The sequence below is a fragment of the Anas platyrhynchos genome, chromosome 4 (genome assembly GCF_047663525.1).
Source record: "Anas platyrhynchos isolate ZD024472 breed Pekin duck chromosome 4, IASCAAS_PekinDuck_T2T, whole genome shotgun sequence".
In the NCBI taxonomy this organism is placed as follows: Eukaryota; Metazoa; Chordata; class Aves; order Anseriformes; family Anatidae; genus Anas; species Anas platyrhynchos.
Window position 1 is genome coordinate 27,030,614 of NC_092590.1, and position 16,887 is coordinate 27,047,500.

The 16,887-nt window shown below is 39.0% G+C and overlaps 1 protein-coding gene and 1 long non-coding RNA gene across 2 annotated transcripts in view; one reads left to right on the forward strand and one right to left on the reverse strand.

The window, feature by feature from the left end:
* WDR17 (WD repeat domain 17) overlaps positions 1-1,710 on the reverse strand; it is a 64,335-nt gene extending 62,625 nt beyond the window's left edge. Inside the window, exon 1 of the mRNA XM_027456379.3 lies at positions 1,611-1,710. The gene's annotated coding sequence lies outside the window, so the exon portion shown is untranslated. The remainder of the gene's footprint in view (positions 1-1,610) is intronic.
* A 105-nt stretch (positions 1,711-1,815) lies between these two features.
* On the forward strand, positions 1,816-15,840 carry LOC140002438 (uncharacterized). The gene is made up of 3 exons (XR_011809003.1): positions 1,816-1,946; positions 4,873-4,955; positions 14,365-15,840. It is a non-coding gene; the product is annotated as an uncharacterized lncRNA (long non-coding RNA).
* Positions 15,841-16,887: the final 1,047 nt, after the last annotated feature.

Below are 16,887 nucleotides of genomic sequence, written 5' to 3' on the forward strand. Positions count from 1 at the left end.
TGCAATTGGAGCAAGTAACGTAAACAACCGTATCCAAAACAGAAACAAAACTGAAGATTTTCAAACATAAATCAAAAGTATGCAATGAATTCCATTCACTAAATGCTGCAGGTAGAGATTGATTTCAAGAGTCCATCAAATTGCCACACACAGCAGCAAAAACAACAACTCCAATCTGTGCCAGAACAGGATAAGGAATAAACAGCCCCAATGGATTCAGCCAGGGCGTAGTTATTATAGTACTTAAATGGGGAAAAAATACCGTACAAAGCTTCTGTCTTTCTCCAACGCCCAGAGCACACCTCAGCTGCTACCATAAGTAACTGCTATTCTGAATGACACTCTATGTCACTGAAGTACCTATATCCTACTGGTGAATCCTCAGCACTTATAACCAGTTGCTGTAATTTCAATGTATTGATGCCCACATCTCTTTGTTTACTGCATATAAAAAAAGAAGCAAAACAGCAAAATATAAGTTATGCCGTATCTTCACCAGAATTTGCGGCAGTATTGTCCACATCAATTCTGACTTAAGGACTGCAGGAAGAAGAAATATTTCCATACACTATCTTCTATTAGTGCCGTTGGAAATAAATACTGGCCCACAAAGTTAAATAGTTCACTAGAAAATGAGGACTTATGCTCTTCCTATGGGAAAATTTTCCTTATAGCAAAGGGCTAAATTACAGTTATATCACTGCGTTTTGGCTCCCTTAAATAGCCAGAGCTGCCCAGGGACTCCCAGATTTGCTGCAACAGAGCGCACAGAATGACACTGGTTGAAACAAAGAGATGAAAGAAAATAATAGATATCTTGTGAGGGAGAGTTATTAATACAAGCTCTACACTTCTAGTAGAGATTTAAACCCTAGAACGAATCAGAGGCACAATGGACTCTCTACCACATGTTTTTGAAATACTGACTGTATGTCCATCAAGGATATTCCTGAAACAGTCAGTTTGGGTGACAAAAACAAAATTTCAGCTATACATGTTTTACATCATGGTGTGGCTAAGATAATTAGGAGCACTATGCCCCTTATTGGTTTTGAAATCCAGGACCGTGACCTTTACTACAGCACCCCAAGCAACCGAAGAACTCTCCCAGCCTTGAATGTCACTCACACCTGCTGCTTTCAAGCCTTCCAAAGCAGATCGGTTCTCTGTAAAACAACAGCCCTAAGACATCAGAGGAACTATTTAATAGGAAGCAGCTTTAAATATTTACTTTGTGATTTGCAGAGCCTGCTTGAGCTGGCCTTCGTGAGCTTTGCTTGCTTAGCGCATACTTTGCTTTTGCACTTGGAGAATTTTTTAATTCTCCGTGCTTGTTTCTGCCCCCAACCCAGATCCGTCCCTCCCAGCCAAGGGAAGCGGGGCGAACCCCAGAGCTCTCCCTCCTTCCCTCCGGGGGCAGGACGAGCAGCTCCAGCCTTTTTACCCCTTCCAAAGACCGCTCCCCCCTGGTTTCCGCGACTTTTAGCGTCCGTTTCCACGCAACCACACCCGCGGAGAGACAACGCACGCAGCAGCAGGGCGCCCCGAGCCCCAGCACAACCCCCGGCTCCCCCCGAGATCCCTCCCGGTGCCCGCGGCCCGGCCCTCACCTGCCCGCCCGCAGCCCCACCGCCAGCGCCGCCGCCGCGCAGGGGCGCCCCAGCCCCGTCGCCTCGGCAACCCGGGCGGCCCGCCCCCGCCGCGCGCCGATTGGAGCCGTTAACGGCAGGCAGCGGGGAGGGCAGGTGACGGTTGCCCGCTGCTCTGTCATGGCAGCGCCGCCGGCGGCGGCTCGGAGGGGTTGGGAGTGCCCAAGGGATCGGCAGCAGCCCCGAGGGGCGCTGGCCGCGCAGCCCACGGGGCGTCCGGTGGAGGCTACGGGGGTGGTTGTGCACTCAGCCCTCATTTTCAAAACTTCCTGTTGTTAAAAATTTCCAGTTAAAAAGGTATTTACGCAGCCCCAGTCCGATCATAGAAAAAGTTAAGCATTTTAAGATGGCATGAATCCCGAGCCATTTAGCTGTATCAGTGCCTCGTTTGCAGAGCCCACAGGTTAATCCCGTCAGCAACAAGTCATGACATCCCACTCTGCTGGGCCTAATGCCACCTACCTGGAGCCATCAGATACTTCTTGTGGGCTTTCAGTCCACAGGTGTTTACTGGACAACAGCGCTCATTTATAAAATCACAGAACCATTAAGGTTGGAAAAGACCTCCCAAGATCATCTGGTCCAACCATGCCCCTACCACCAATGTCACCCACTAAACCATGTCTCTAAGCACCTTTCCTTAAACATCGCCAGGGACGGTGACTCCACCACCTCACTTGACAACCTGTTCTAATGCCTGACTGCTCTTTCTGAGAATAAATGTTTCCAATTTCCAACCTGAACCTCCCCTGGAAGAACCCAAGGCCATCCTTTCTAGTCCTATGACCTGTGAGAAGAGGCTGACCCCCAGTTCCCCACACCTTCCTTTTGGGTAGTTTTAGAAAGCAACAAGGTTTCCCCTGAGCCTCCTCTTAAGACTAAACAACCCCAGCTCCCTCAGATGCTCCTCATGGGACTTGCATTCCAGGCCTCTCACCAGCTTCGTAGCCCTGTTCAGTTATGTCCCTCCCCATCTACCTGTTTTCCTTTTCTACTTTTTTCTTCCTCCAGTTGTTTGTGCAGCTGGATGGTGACTTGCATTGGAAAACTTTATTTGTTTACTGAACAGCTGCTTCTCCTTGGATTATTTTTTAGTCAGAATGGTTTCCTGATTCAACTCATTGCGTCACCAGTGCTCTTATTTATGTCAATGCAATACAAATTGTGGGGGTATAGCCTACAAATTGGGGAAATACAACTCCAAAGACAGTTCTCAATTTCTTTAATTAAAACTACCTCAACATCCTGCAGTTGGAGTCCATTCAGGTTGTGTTCAAATAAGAAAAAACTGTCTACTTTTCCTGTTCTCTGGATAAAAAGGATCCATTGCCTGAGGAGATGGGTGCTGTCTGCTGTCCTACTGTGTAACTCCTGACACTTCCTATACAAATATATATATATATATAATATATATATATATATATAATATATATATATATATATATATTTAGCAGAAGAAATTGAGAGGAAGTAGATAGAATCTCATTTTATATATGGTTTACTGGATGGAAAGCATACAGCTCCAACACATACCACCCGACAGAGAAATTTTTTGCTGTAATTGCTTCCTTCCTACAAAGTCTGTTATGCTGTGTTTTATTTTATTTAGCTAGAAAAATAATGCAATTTTTTGCTAAGTGCCAAGAGTTGTGATTAATCTCAGCATACATACAGACTCCTTTATGCAAGGTGTCTCTCTCTACTGCACTACTAAGGACAAATCCAAATTCACCTCTCTGTGACTTCAAGGTCACAATAGGTATTGTGGTGAAATGTACTGGCTTATTTGCCATCTACTTCTGTCACACAAAATCTTATCTGGGGCTTTAGTTATAGTTACCAGAACCTTAGGTTTTTACAGAAATGTGTCTTGCTCTTTCTCCATCACTGAAAGCCAAACTAGTTTCTTTTTCTTACCAGAGTTAAATAGTTTCTCCTTTACTTGCTTTATCAAATCAAGATAGAAAGCATTTATCCCAGATGTGAATCATTCAATAAAACAAGTAGAAAAGGAACTTTAGATTGGGTCCAAAATGGAGTTTCAATTTCTACCATGTGTAGAATCAATGAGTATTTAAAACTTTGCTGACTTTTGTTTTATTCCTATGATGTGACTGACCTCTGGTGGGAGTCAGCAAATACAAATTTATTTTAATTTTTCAATAGGAATGTTTTATTTCCACTAGTCATCCTGTGCTATCATTATCCTGCTGCCTGGCAGTGATCGTGTGCTTTTTTATCTCATGTTAGCTATTGAACTGCTTCCAGCAAAGGATTCCATGTAGCAATCAGGCTGCTGATGGTTTTTCTCCATTCTTGCTGAGAAGTGCTTACAGAATGGTGTCAAAAAAAGAAAATATGGAAGAAGTTTTGTTCCTTACATTTAGTTCATGTATTTGTTTTGTTACATGCATACAGTCCCTGCTATGTCAAAAATCAATAGCTTTTAATAATCCAGAATGAACCCCTTGGGAGGAGCTGCCACCTTGGCAGGACTGTCGAAGCTGTCACTTGGTAGTTACAGCATTATGTTTGCCTAGAATTAATTTCTGGAAGTAGAATATTTGTCACAGAATCCAACATTGGCAAATGAGATCAGACAAAATCAGAAAGTCCCACTTGCACATAATGACTTGTACTAGCTAGATTTTGAACGCAGAGATTCTGCATGACCTAAGGAAGTGAATAATGACAGATTCTTTCTGGCTGATGGTTAGCAATATTTTCCAAAAAGCAGCATTTTAAGAACCCAGAGTGCTCACTACTTCGACCCAGCTGGCGGGGGGGCCCTAGCTCCAAAATCTTGCACTGGGGTGAGATTCATTCGGAGACTGGAGCACTTACCTGCGCTTACCAGTGGGTATCTAACCTGCTGTTGCAGCCAGTGTCTCACAGGAGTCCACCAAGATCTTTCAGTCTTTCAGAGCACCCTGGTTTGCTGGAAGCCAGGTCTCCTCAGGCTTGTGTTGTGGTGCAGGTGCCCTCAGCTGCAAGATAAACTCAGCCAGCTCATTGAGAGGAGCCTGCAGGAAGCCTCTGCTTGGGACTTGGCAGTTACAGCTATTTATCTATCTTTATCCTTGCCATTATCTAAAACCATAGCAGGAAGTCTTCATGTGAACATCTTTTCTGTTTGGCAGTGGAAATAATTAATAGAGTTGTCTTCTTGTAAGAAAATACTATAGTGACGCAAATGACCAACATGGGGATACCTTTTCCACAGACAGGGTCTGCACAGTGTGCTGCTTTCTGCTCAGAGGCCTATTTGATGCTGCTCAGCTTGGAATTCCTGGCATCTGAAGGAAGGTAAGTTTAACTATACTATTCTACTATTCTCTCTCTCTCTCTCTTTTTTTTTTTTTTTTTTAACTCTAATAAATAGCCTTTTAAATAATGCTGTACACTGCCTTGGTGCACCTCTTATTGGGATAACAACTAACCAGAATCTCCTGGTGCAAAACACCTCTCTTTCTGTTATATTTTTCCTTTTTTTTTTTTTTTTTTTTTTTCACAGCCTACTGTGAAAAAATAACTTTGAGGGCACGTTGATGCTAGTTAAAACAAATATTTAAGAATCTGAAAAGCACCAAGGCATATTTTGTTCCCTTCTCTGGGTATTATTGGTTTGGCAGGATTCCTTCAAGGCAGAAAGAGCAAAGGTCTGGAAAATGCAATTATGTGTTTCTCCTTTCTAAATAGACCAGAATAGATACAGTGCTAGAGGACTACTGAGGACAGGGAAATGGCTAAGGCTTGTAAAGCCAGAGTACAATCATTGCAACCCAAATTAGCTCAGAATTAGGACTCTAAAAATGCAGAAATAATCTGTTGCCCATCCAAAGCCCTAGCTTCATCTTCTGTGATCAAAAACGCAGCACTTATTTTGTCCAAGCTTTTAAAAATTTTAATATTCTAACTCTTTAATATTTTAAGTCACAAATAGTGGCTTTATAGCACAATCTCAGTTTTGGTTTACATGTAGGAACCACGTTGGAAGACATTACAACACAGAGGAAACAATCCTGATGTCTATGCTGACCCTGCTCAGCCTCCCTAGCTAGTGCCCATTCTTAGCCTGAGTGGCTGCAGAATGACACCACCCCACACCCTGTTACGCTAGCTTGCAGGTATTGTGGAGGATGTGCAGATGTTACAAGAGGATGTACAGATGGTCCTACCTGATGTTCTGACATGTATGACCTGTCCTTTGCGAACATTTAACACTCTTTAGGTGAGAAATTAGTAGTGGGAAAAAAGATCACCTTTAGTTGAGAGGTTAGTGGTTATCTGGTGAGGAAAAGGACTCTAAAAGTGTGGCAGGTGCCAAGGTGTGCTGAACTTCTCCACAGATGGGAATTCTGTGCAGCATGCCATGGCCGCCTTTAAGAGGACTGTCTGACGCTGATACACCTCAGCAGTTTTGCATCAGAAAGGACATAGGATTCGCTCTTTACTCTCACATTCTAAATATTCAGGAAATAGCATTTAGCCTCCTATACATATTGAGCCACCTCTCTTACTGAGATGCAGAAAGAACCTTACACCTGACCAATTGAAAACCATGTGACTTGTGAATTTTTGGGAAATTGCTCTGAAATGTTAGCGATCATAAGCCATTAACCTCTGTAAGCTTTCATCAGTACTCTACAGACTTCAGAATCATTTAATTTTTTTTTAATCTCCAAGAAACAATTGAACAACCATATATACACAACACAAAGGGAAAGTGTTATGTGTTATTAAGTGTTATTAGCACCTTTCTTAGGATCATGCATTTGCTAGGGTTAACTTTTAGAAATACTGGAATACAGCTGTTAAGCTTACTTACTGGACTGGTATGAGTATCCTCTAATGATTATCCTTGCCATCCTCCTTTAATGTTCACTAGGTTCTAGTTCCTAGGTTCATTCTGTTACTCTTAAAAAACTTTGCTGAATTTGACAATTCTCATTATTGCTTCTATCTGACAGCAATATCAGAAAGACAGCTTCTATCTGACAATTCTATCACTGGCTGATTCTTTTCAAGTTGGTGTTCCAGAGAGGATCACCCTGTAAAACAAAATGAAGAGACCTATCAGGGCCATTTGGTTGCTGTAGTTTGGCTTTAAGATAATTCAAGGTTGCCTCAAGGTTGCCTATCAATTAAATATGGACAATTTCATTCAGTGTTGTTGTTGTTGTTGTTGTTTTGTTTGTTTGTTTGTTTTTGAATCAGAAATTTTTACCTCATCTGAGGATTTTAAAGCAGTGTTGAAAGTTAAAAATGCTGTCTTTTCACAGTATAGTCCTTTTCATATTTCATAACTGTTCTGTTAAATTTCTTACCTGTTCCTCACATTCCTGTTATTAGCCTCTGCATCAGGACAGCATGCATCACCTATCACCTCTCAGGTGTTTTGATTCCTACCCCTCAAACATCTTGCATTTCTTCTCACCCTTCCTGCAAGCAATATTTTTATCATTTCATTTCTTTTCTGGGTTCCCCTGTAGGATAATAGATATTATTTTCATTTCCATTTGAATGAATTCTTGCTGTTTGTACATACAAGTTGTATTGTAAAAGGCAACACATGTCACTGTGTGTGCTTGGGTCAGATAGCAGTCACTCCTATCAACATATGGGTCTGTACAACCAAGGTATACTGCTGACATTTTGCTTGAAATTGCTGTCTTAAAGTGTCTTCTGCAGAGGCCACTACAGCATACTGCATAACTAAGTATCAAGTGCAAAGTGAATGAAAAACCTAAAATGATAAATATGAGAACTAACATTTATAACTTTCCCAGATATTACAAAATATGTAGTCAATAGACCTGTTGGTTTCAAGGTATATTGTATTTTTCCTCTTGCTTGCTTCCTTCCTCTTTATAGCCTTTGGAGATATAAAGAGAAAGGGAAGGGTATTAACTATCCTGTCATTCAGTCCCACTAACAACACTTCCTATTACACAGGTAGCAATCATCTTTTCTCTCAAATGATTTATTTCATACATTTCAAATTAAACTTGAAGCAATTATTCTCAACTTACATTTAGCATGAATTAAACCCTGTAAACTGTGTTTCTTTTTTTTTTCCTAAATGTCTTGGCACTAATTTGAAGTAATAGATAAAGAAGTCTGAAATATTTGCATTGACTCAGCAGCTACTGTTATGAGTTACTTAAATTTTATAACAACAAAGCACTCAATTTTTTTAGTTTTAGATAATTGCAGAAAACAGCAGTAATTTTAGTCTTTAATGATAAATATATTTTCTAGTCGTTTTCAGTAACTCTTTGCAGGTAGAAAGGATGAAGAATATATTGCGAATGCTACTACAACTGTGATTAATTGGCTTAAGTTTATCCTTGTTTGTGCTGCAAATATTATCACTTACAATGAATTTGGAGTAACCCCAAGTTAGGTTCAGAAGAAAATGCGGCCTGAGGTGCCATGAGACAGGATGAGATGCCATGAGGCAGAATGATGTGTGGTGAAGCTCGGTGAAGTGCAGAGTCTCAGCATAAATGACTGAGGGATAGAGCAGGCCTTGCTGTGCCCTTACAGTCCATAACCATGGCTCCCCTCAAAGGGCTGTGGGAGGCTGTGGCTAGCATATGAGTGGGATGTTCATGCAAAATCAGCATCAGGCTCAGGTTGAAAGGTTTGGCCATTATTAAAAATGCTACAGAGGCATCTGCATGCATTTGAAATCTTGCTTGTATCGTGCACTCATATGCAAAGCAGTTGCTGAGTGCTTCTTTATGTATGTTTATAAAGGCTGAACCAAAGTGTTTTAATGTCAGGAAGTGGGAAACAGTGTCTCACAGGGTGCCTGACCCTGTCTCAAGTAGTCAGATGTCACAGCATTGCTAAGGCCCAGATTCATCAGCTTTGAGACACAAAGACTGAAGTTACCACTTTGGCTAGAAAAGTCTTTTTGTCGTGTTCTGACAACCCCAGCTGGATTCAGACATGGTGGATTTGATGAGTTCAGATTCAGTGCCAAGGCTAAGGTTGATACATGTATGGGCTGTGGAGCTCCCTGGGGCACACAGTGGGATGGGGGTATGCAATGGTGCTGCATGCAGCCACTGCAGGGTCTGTGGCACGTGTTGGGACATACCTCGCTGCTTTTTGAGAAAAAGACCAGAAGTTGCCTGGAGTCAATTTACTGTTCGTGCTAGAACTTTGTTTTTAAGATAGTTCACTGCTTGTACACTAGATCATGAGGGAGAGCTAGAGTCTGATCTCTGCCCTCCCGGATCTGTGAAGTCATCTCTTCACTGCTCTGGCTGAGTCCTCCCATGAACTTCAGTTGTCCCTGGCTATTTTGTTTCCTTGCTACTCCTTTCAGCCCCTCTTCTGTTTCTTTTATCTTTGAGTAGCCTTTCAGGGACCAAGTGCACAGCTAATCATTTTTTTTCCTAACTCTTTTGTCTTATTATGCTTTTTTCTAATGTTTAAATCTACCTTATTGTAGCATCTCCTTGGCAGGATTTCTCTTACTTGAATGTTTTGCCTTTCTTCTCCTGTCATTTTGTCTTGATTACAGGTTGAAAACTAGCAGCGTAAGTACGGGATGATCACTTAGTCAATACCAAGGAATGTGATATCAGGTAGTGACAGTTTAATTCTTCATCCAAAGAATTAAAAAAAATGAAAACAAAAACAAAAACCCAACAGCTGGAGTTGACATACTCTTCTTATATATACTAGGATGGTATAAGTATTACCCTTCATATGTAGAGAATAGAGGATTAAAGAACAATTCTACTTCTTTCACATTTATTTCCAGCATCTTCCCTGTCCTATATCCACCCTCCTATCACCTCAGAGTCACTCAAATCCTTCAGTTTTCATTGAATAAAATAGGATATTATATTTCTTGTCAGGTGCTTTCATGCAGGTGTAATTTCTTCATGCTTGCTTACTCATCTCTGGAGGCTAAATCAGTGTTTTTCAGGAGAGGAACATAGTGAATGTAACTGGAACTGGACTAAGATCCAGAACTCAGACCTTGTTGTTTTCATATTGAAAAAAATCTGTAATCTACATTAAATAAAATGTACAGTAACAATTTTTATAGAAGCATTTCACCAAAAAAACTTGCCTTTTAGAGAATTTTATAGTACTGAGCTACTGGGATAATGAATTCTGCCTGTCATTATATCAAGCAAAAGTTTTGTCGTTGTTTTCAGTGGGGGCAAGATTTCACTTGGAGGTAATTGAAACAGACAGATGAATATCAAGGTCAGTTTTGAAGATGCTGTGACTTCACAGTTTACAGAAACCTCAAACATACTGCTAGGCAAGTACAACAGAACTACTGTAGTACATAAATGCATTGTACCATTTCAATTTAAGGTGTTGGAAACTGTACATTTTTGAGCTCTAGTTAATGAACTGTATTTTCAAGAGCTGTCACAGTAGCTCAGATTTATATTAATCTAGACTAATGTGTCTGGTTGTATCACTGTTTTGATCTGCCATGTAATTTTTTCTATCCTAACCAAAGCAGAGGAAGGAAAAGACAAAATTTGTTCAAAACTTGTCTGACACAAGCTAGTTAGAATATTAATTTGTTTAATTTTTTGCCTTTTTAAAGTTTTCATTTATGCATAAGCATATCCTAAACTGGTGTTTGGCAAACCTAGAGGAATTGCTACTAGGTTGATATTGTGCTTTATATAGATGTATTAATTTCATTTGTATGTCATTATAAGTTCTTGTTTTTTGTAGTTGCAGTACTAAATTACTGAAGAGTGTAATTCTAATGTAAGTAAATAGCAAGAGAGAAATAAATGATGACTGTTCAGATTGACATGCGCATCATCAACATAAAATATGTTAACTTCCCACTAGCTCTTATGAAAGGTCTGAAACCTTCAAAAGCATAGGAAGCATACCTTCTTTTATGCAAAATTTTGCAAGAGTAGAAAGAACGCATCTGCTTTTAGACTTTTGTGGTGTTACAATGAAATGTAGCTTTCATCTGCAAATCGTTATTTAAATGTGGAAACAAAAATCAGTTGACCATAGACATTATGTATTCTGTCTCTGCCTAATCATATCTACAAACTCAGTCTTATTCATCGATATAAGTGCAAGTGACAGTTCATTTATTATTGGGGTAGGCATAGTTATGAAAATATTTGTTTGAGGCATAAATTATAATTAATTGGTATTATATATTGATTAGTTGATGGGCTTAATATTACACTAAGAATCTGAATTTCTTTCAGTCTGCATGTGATTGCTCATGAAGCATGAGTTTTCATTTTACTCCTTTTCAGCTGCTTATTTCTGTTCCATTTTGTGACTTCAGCAGTTATATGTATTTCTGTTTGGAGTAATCATTTCTAAGACTTATAGTAACATTAGTTTGCTAGCAAGAATACCCAAATTAAACAATGAAATGTAAACTGAATTTATCTTGATGCCTTGAAAAAACAAACCTGAGAAAGATTCAAAATATATAGCTAGCTTTAACACAAAATGGGAGGTGAAAGGGAAAGACTTGCACTGGCTTATTATTAACTTGCTCTCTTAACCGGAATAGCAAGAAATAATCTTTGTCCCTCTTGCCTGTGGGAAGCGTGCAGATACTCATACTGGTCTAATCCATCCTGGCAACAAATGGAAGCAAAACAGTTGAATACTTTGCGTATATGTGCACAGTTAAGTGACACTTAGACACTTAACAGTGTCTAAGATTTTTAGAGTTTGTTATCTTTGAAAGTACATATTTCCATAGTCTATTAAAATTATCAATATGTTAATTTATAATAATAACTACACTAGAAATTCTACTAGCCTCTGATGTTGGTATGTATACATGTTTCAGAGTCAATGGTTGATATTGTACGGCTATTGTAGATAAAAACTCTTTGCTGGCATTAAGAATTTGTCTAGGGGCCAGAAAGCTGTTCAATTTATTCTCTGCTAGGGCTTTCATGCTGTCTTCTGTCAATGTGATTAATAGAAGAAATAATCATGGGCAGTGAATTCTCATCAGATGCCTTCCAACTAGATGCCCCATTTTACAAAATGTAAGTTTTTAACATGTTCGGCATTGTCAAAAGCAAGCTTTTCTTTTTGATGAAATACATGAAATTGAACATCTCTGACAGGAAAATAACCCCTTAAACTAAACCAGTTTCCCGTGGAAACACTGTCTTGTTTTTCCGGTAGTGGAATTTGTGTTGTAAAATCTTGATAGTTTACTCAGAATGTTTAAAGAATAATACCTATCTGTAGCCGTTATTTAGTGTGTATATATATAAATATATACATATATATATTTATATAATTTTGTGTTGGGTAATATCAAATATTTTGGATGGAGCTGATGAGTTTTTGGACTTGTAATTCTAGTTAGCAATTTAACCTCCTGGAGAATGCTAATTCTTCATATTACTTACCATCTTAAATATGTGAGTGTAACAATCTACTTTTATGTGCAATTAGAAAACATACATGTTTCACTTGAATGATGACAGTCAAGTTTTCTGTAGCCCATAGTATATAGATTTGAGTTTGTTTGGCACACTGTAAACATATTGCTAATTCTTGCAACTGGCATTCTAACAGCTCTGAAGATGTGTTTTGTATTCTGTGGCTGTCTTGCTCAGATTTTTTGAACATTTAAAAAAAATGGTGGTCTGCCTTCATTCCAGAATTCGTAAGCAAAAATATATATATGTGTGTTTGTGCAAATACAGAATGTGAAACGTAATAACTGCATTTTTTTATCAGCTGCTGAAAACTTATATAATGCAACATTGATAATAAGGCAAAAACGTTTTTTGGTCTGCTATACTTGTTAAATAATTACATATATCTGCCTCACTTGCCTAAACAGGAGTAATATATTCTTCAACAAAATAACTAGTTTTGCTTTTCATAATGTTGAACATTCATAATCCAGTTTCAGCAGATACTCCATTACTTTTCAACACAGTCCTAATCCAATACTGTGTACCATATGATTTACCAAATCTGAAATTATTATAATGTCCCCTTTGCTGTGTAACTGAACCTTAAGACAATGATATCCAAACCAAATCATAGATAAGGATATTTTTAGAATCTTTGCTCTTCATTATATGACCTTCTCCCTTCCCATCCTGTCCCACCCCTTCCCTCCTCCCCCTCCTTTTTTTTTTTTTTTTAATTTTTATTTCCTTCCTTAATCCTTGTTACATTTACTTGTAGCTTTGGAAAAGATAAGCCAAGTGAGTTTTCCTCTCTAACCACAAATCTTGCAGATTTCAGAACACTCTTCTCCAGCAATTGGCTCAAAGCTTTTGCCTTCCTGCTGGGACCTCATCTCCCAGCTTTACACACTGCTTGTTGAGGCTGACTGCTTCACTCAGCACTACTGAGAAATGTAGCATCAGCAGGGTTAGTTTTGAGGATGTAGAAGTGCTTTTTTTCTTCAGGATTATTTGACTTGGGAATCTTAAAGATCAGCATAAAAGATACTGACTTTGAATTGGTGTTCTCAGAAATTGTTTATTTGGTGCACCACATGCAGGCAATTTATATTTGAATTGCAGCATATGTCAGTGATGTATTGCATTTGGCACAGCTGAATAAGGTGAGTTGACTGTTGGCCAGTGGAGAGGATTTCTTTAAGGCTTTCTTTACAATCTTCTAATACGCTGTAGCATAAAAATAGATAGTGACACAATTTATCTGAGCAGATATTTCCAGCCTGCACAAAAAGAGCAGGTTTAAAGCCTAGTGAAGCATTTCCTCATTATGAAAGTTAGTACACGGGAGCTTCTTTTATGCTGTGATTGCTGTATAAAGACGAGGTCAAAACTAGTCCCTGTAAACATGGGAGCATTGCAAATGCTCCTACCTGCTATCTGCTGGCTGGCCACTAAGATTTTGAGACTCCTCCATTTGTTGAGTGAACTCAGAGGACTGACCGGGGTTCTCTGAACTTAAACACTGCTTATTTTGGTGTCCTGTAGAGCAGCAGGGAAGTGTGGATAATAGGTTTGTGGCAGGGTCTCCTTTTACAGCAAGAGCTAACAATAAATAAATAAAAGAAATAGATATGTGGCTCCTTGAAACCACTCATTCCTGTTACAAAAGAAAAAAAAAAAAAACACACACAAAACAAACAAACAGAAAAAAAAAAAAAAAAAAAAAAAAAAAAGCACAACAAACAGACCCCAGACTTTATTCTCTGCAGCAGCTGACTTCACATCTAAAGCACAAACACAGGAACACCCACGTCCTGCCAGCCCTGGTGCTTTCAAAAGGCCTGGCTCCAGGAGCCGCAGAGCCCGGCTGTGTGGGAGCACGCCCAGCAGAGGGCAATGCGCTTTTGCAAACCGGTAGGAGCCTTCTGCTCCGGAGTCGGAAGGATGCTCTTGGTTTAGATTCGTAAACGTTTTTATAAACCGTTTCCCATTCCTTCATCTCTCCCTTTAGTTTTAAATTCGCTGAGAATTCGTGAGAAGTGGAGCACAATTTCTAACTACAGAGCATTTAAAAACAATGGAACTAAATGAAAATGGGAACATTATCTAGAATAATTTTATCTCTTACCATCCTGCTTTTTCTTTATGAAATGTATTTCTGCCTTCCCCTTTCCTGTAGCCTATGGTAGTCACTTCTGTTCTATTAAAAAATCACATCATCTGTTTTTAAAGTGAATGGAAATGCTTTTTCTTTGAGGAGAAGAGTGAAGTCAGGCTGATAATATTTTTCCCAGCAGGACATGCTGAATGTGGGTGCATCTGCCTGCCTGCCTGCAGATGGAGGACTGGAGGATAAGATAAGGTCTGACAGGGAGCACGTCATGGGGGAGGACACAGAAGACAACACAGTTCCTAATCATAGGAATTTCTTGAAGTCAAAATTGTTGATCTTGATTCAAGTCACTAATGCCATCACAAAATTTGCCATTTTTTTTTTCCTGCTTGGTTGGAGTTGGTTTGGTTCATGGAGGAGTGCAGTTTGTACTGAAGCCAGCATGTATCAAGCTGGTGATAGGTAACTAAGGACAATATAAAGCAAGGACCAGGAAAACACATGTGTTGTAGGAGCCCTGCATTGACTCAACTTGTTTTATGAACCTGCATGTGGAAAGAAAGAACCTCTCTCTCAGCATCTATGAAAATAAAAGAGGTTGTGTTAATTCTTTTAAAATAGCCTTTCTGATGTTGATTGCAACAGGTTAGATTAATGTTCAAGGGGCTTATAGTAATACACTAACAGAATCGGCTCATACCCTTTCTCAAAAAACTAAACTAATAAACTAAATACAATCATCTGGGCACTATAGCTATCTCTGCTTAGAGGTAGAGAACCTAAAAATACTATTATGTCTTGATAAAGACCTTGACAAGGCCTCATTATGTCCTTCTGTTCACCTTCCCTTATTTTCCAGCAAGACTTTTCAGGTGACTCTGATTCCCAGTCTCAGTCCCTTCAAAAACCTCAAGGAGGGGTTGTTTTTTCCCTTGGACTTCAGATCAGCAGGTTTTTACACAGATACTGGCTTAGAAAATGTTTTGGGTATCATGTCTGGCATTAAAAAAAAAAAAAAAAAAAAAAAAAGCAGGGGAACGGACATTCTTTTTGTTCTAGGAGCTTTTAACTGTGGTGCAGCATGAGATAGTCATGTGGATTATGATGTGCTATTCAACCTGGGTAAAAATACGACGTTTTGATAAATAAGTGAGGATTGCTTATAAGGTTACCACACAGTTTTCCAATCTAGGTATTGGTGATTTCACTTTGTTTTGGAAATGCTGTGTTGTAAGCTGGAGTTTGGCAACTGTAGTCTGGTATGTTGTTGAGGAATAGCTCATACACTCATACAAGGAGTCAGAGTGAAAAATCTCTGTTCCTGTCAGTTAGAGCCATCAAACTCCACTCTTCTAAAGAAAATATTGTATAATGCGGCATTATATTAGTAGTAGTGGGGTATGGCTCCCTCTTCAGTTGTAGAAGAGTCACAATTTCACAGACTTGTAGACTCAACTTTGTTATTCATTCATAGATGTGAATATTGTAGAAAATGTTAAAGATTTTCTTTTCAGTGGAGTTGTCTTCATCTCCACAGTCATAATAAAATAATGATATCTAACTTTCCATGTCACTTCTATGGGAATGGCTCTTCCATTTGACTGTAGTCTGTAAGATAAGTTGTTTTCATAGCATCTTTTAGAAGACATGGATTAAAGTTTTTCCAGATTGTGCCCTGCAGAAAAAATAAATTATTTTTTGTCAGCTATCAAGAAAATGTTAGCATCTATATTTATAATGTTGTTCTTACGAAGCCTATCAATGATTCTTTTTCTAAATACAGAATCAGACACACCCAGATAAAAAGCACAGGTTAAGCTCCTTAATTTAAGAATATATTTAATATGATTTAATTATTATTTTTTTCTAGTTGGAATATTTGTAATTTCACAATGTGAAGTATGTATAGAATCTCAAGTACTTTACTCTTGTTCATCATTCAACTTCTGGCACATCATATGTGTGCGTAAAAGGCATTCACATAATAATGCAGTCTGGTATAGCTGCTAAAAATAGAAACTTCTTTGGTTGTACTAGTGGTTCAAGGTACTGCAGCTGTTATTTCCAAGAGCAGAACCCTGAAAAAAAATAGTTTAAATGTTCTCATGCTGGTTCTTTATCTTCTGAAATCCTTTTATTGTAATGAAGGAAAGGCAAATGTGTTATTGATATCACATCTGGGCTTTTTCCAGTTTCAAGTGCAGCCTCTTCATATCATATTCTGTGCTTCTCAGCATTCTCAGCTTCTCAGTCTTGATGGACTGATTTCTTTCATGTAGATCTGCTTTTGCGCTGCCAGCCAGCATGCATTGAAATTGCAGAATGTGCTCTGTATGTTTGGTAGAAATAGATCTAAAAAATGCAAAGGTGATTCTTACAGTGCTTTGAACATATTTCTATATGTTTGTGCATATTTCTGTTATTAATCATCATATGCTGCATACAGAATGATAATACTGTGTAGGAGCACTTGTTTTAAACTGCCACTTGTGCCATATTAAAGCTGTTCTTAGTAAAAGTGGAGCCATGGGAAGGGTGCCCAAACATCACCAAACAGCAGCAATGGTGGTGCTGGCTGTTGTGGCCCAGGACTTGCTGCAGGTCAGTAGCACAGACTGACAGTAGGCGCTGGTGGCATCATGCCAGTGCACCCAGGTACTTGCCAAGAGAACTATTTATTTAGTGCTGGTAGGTGACTGTTTCT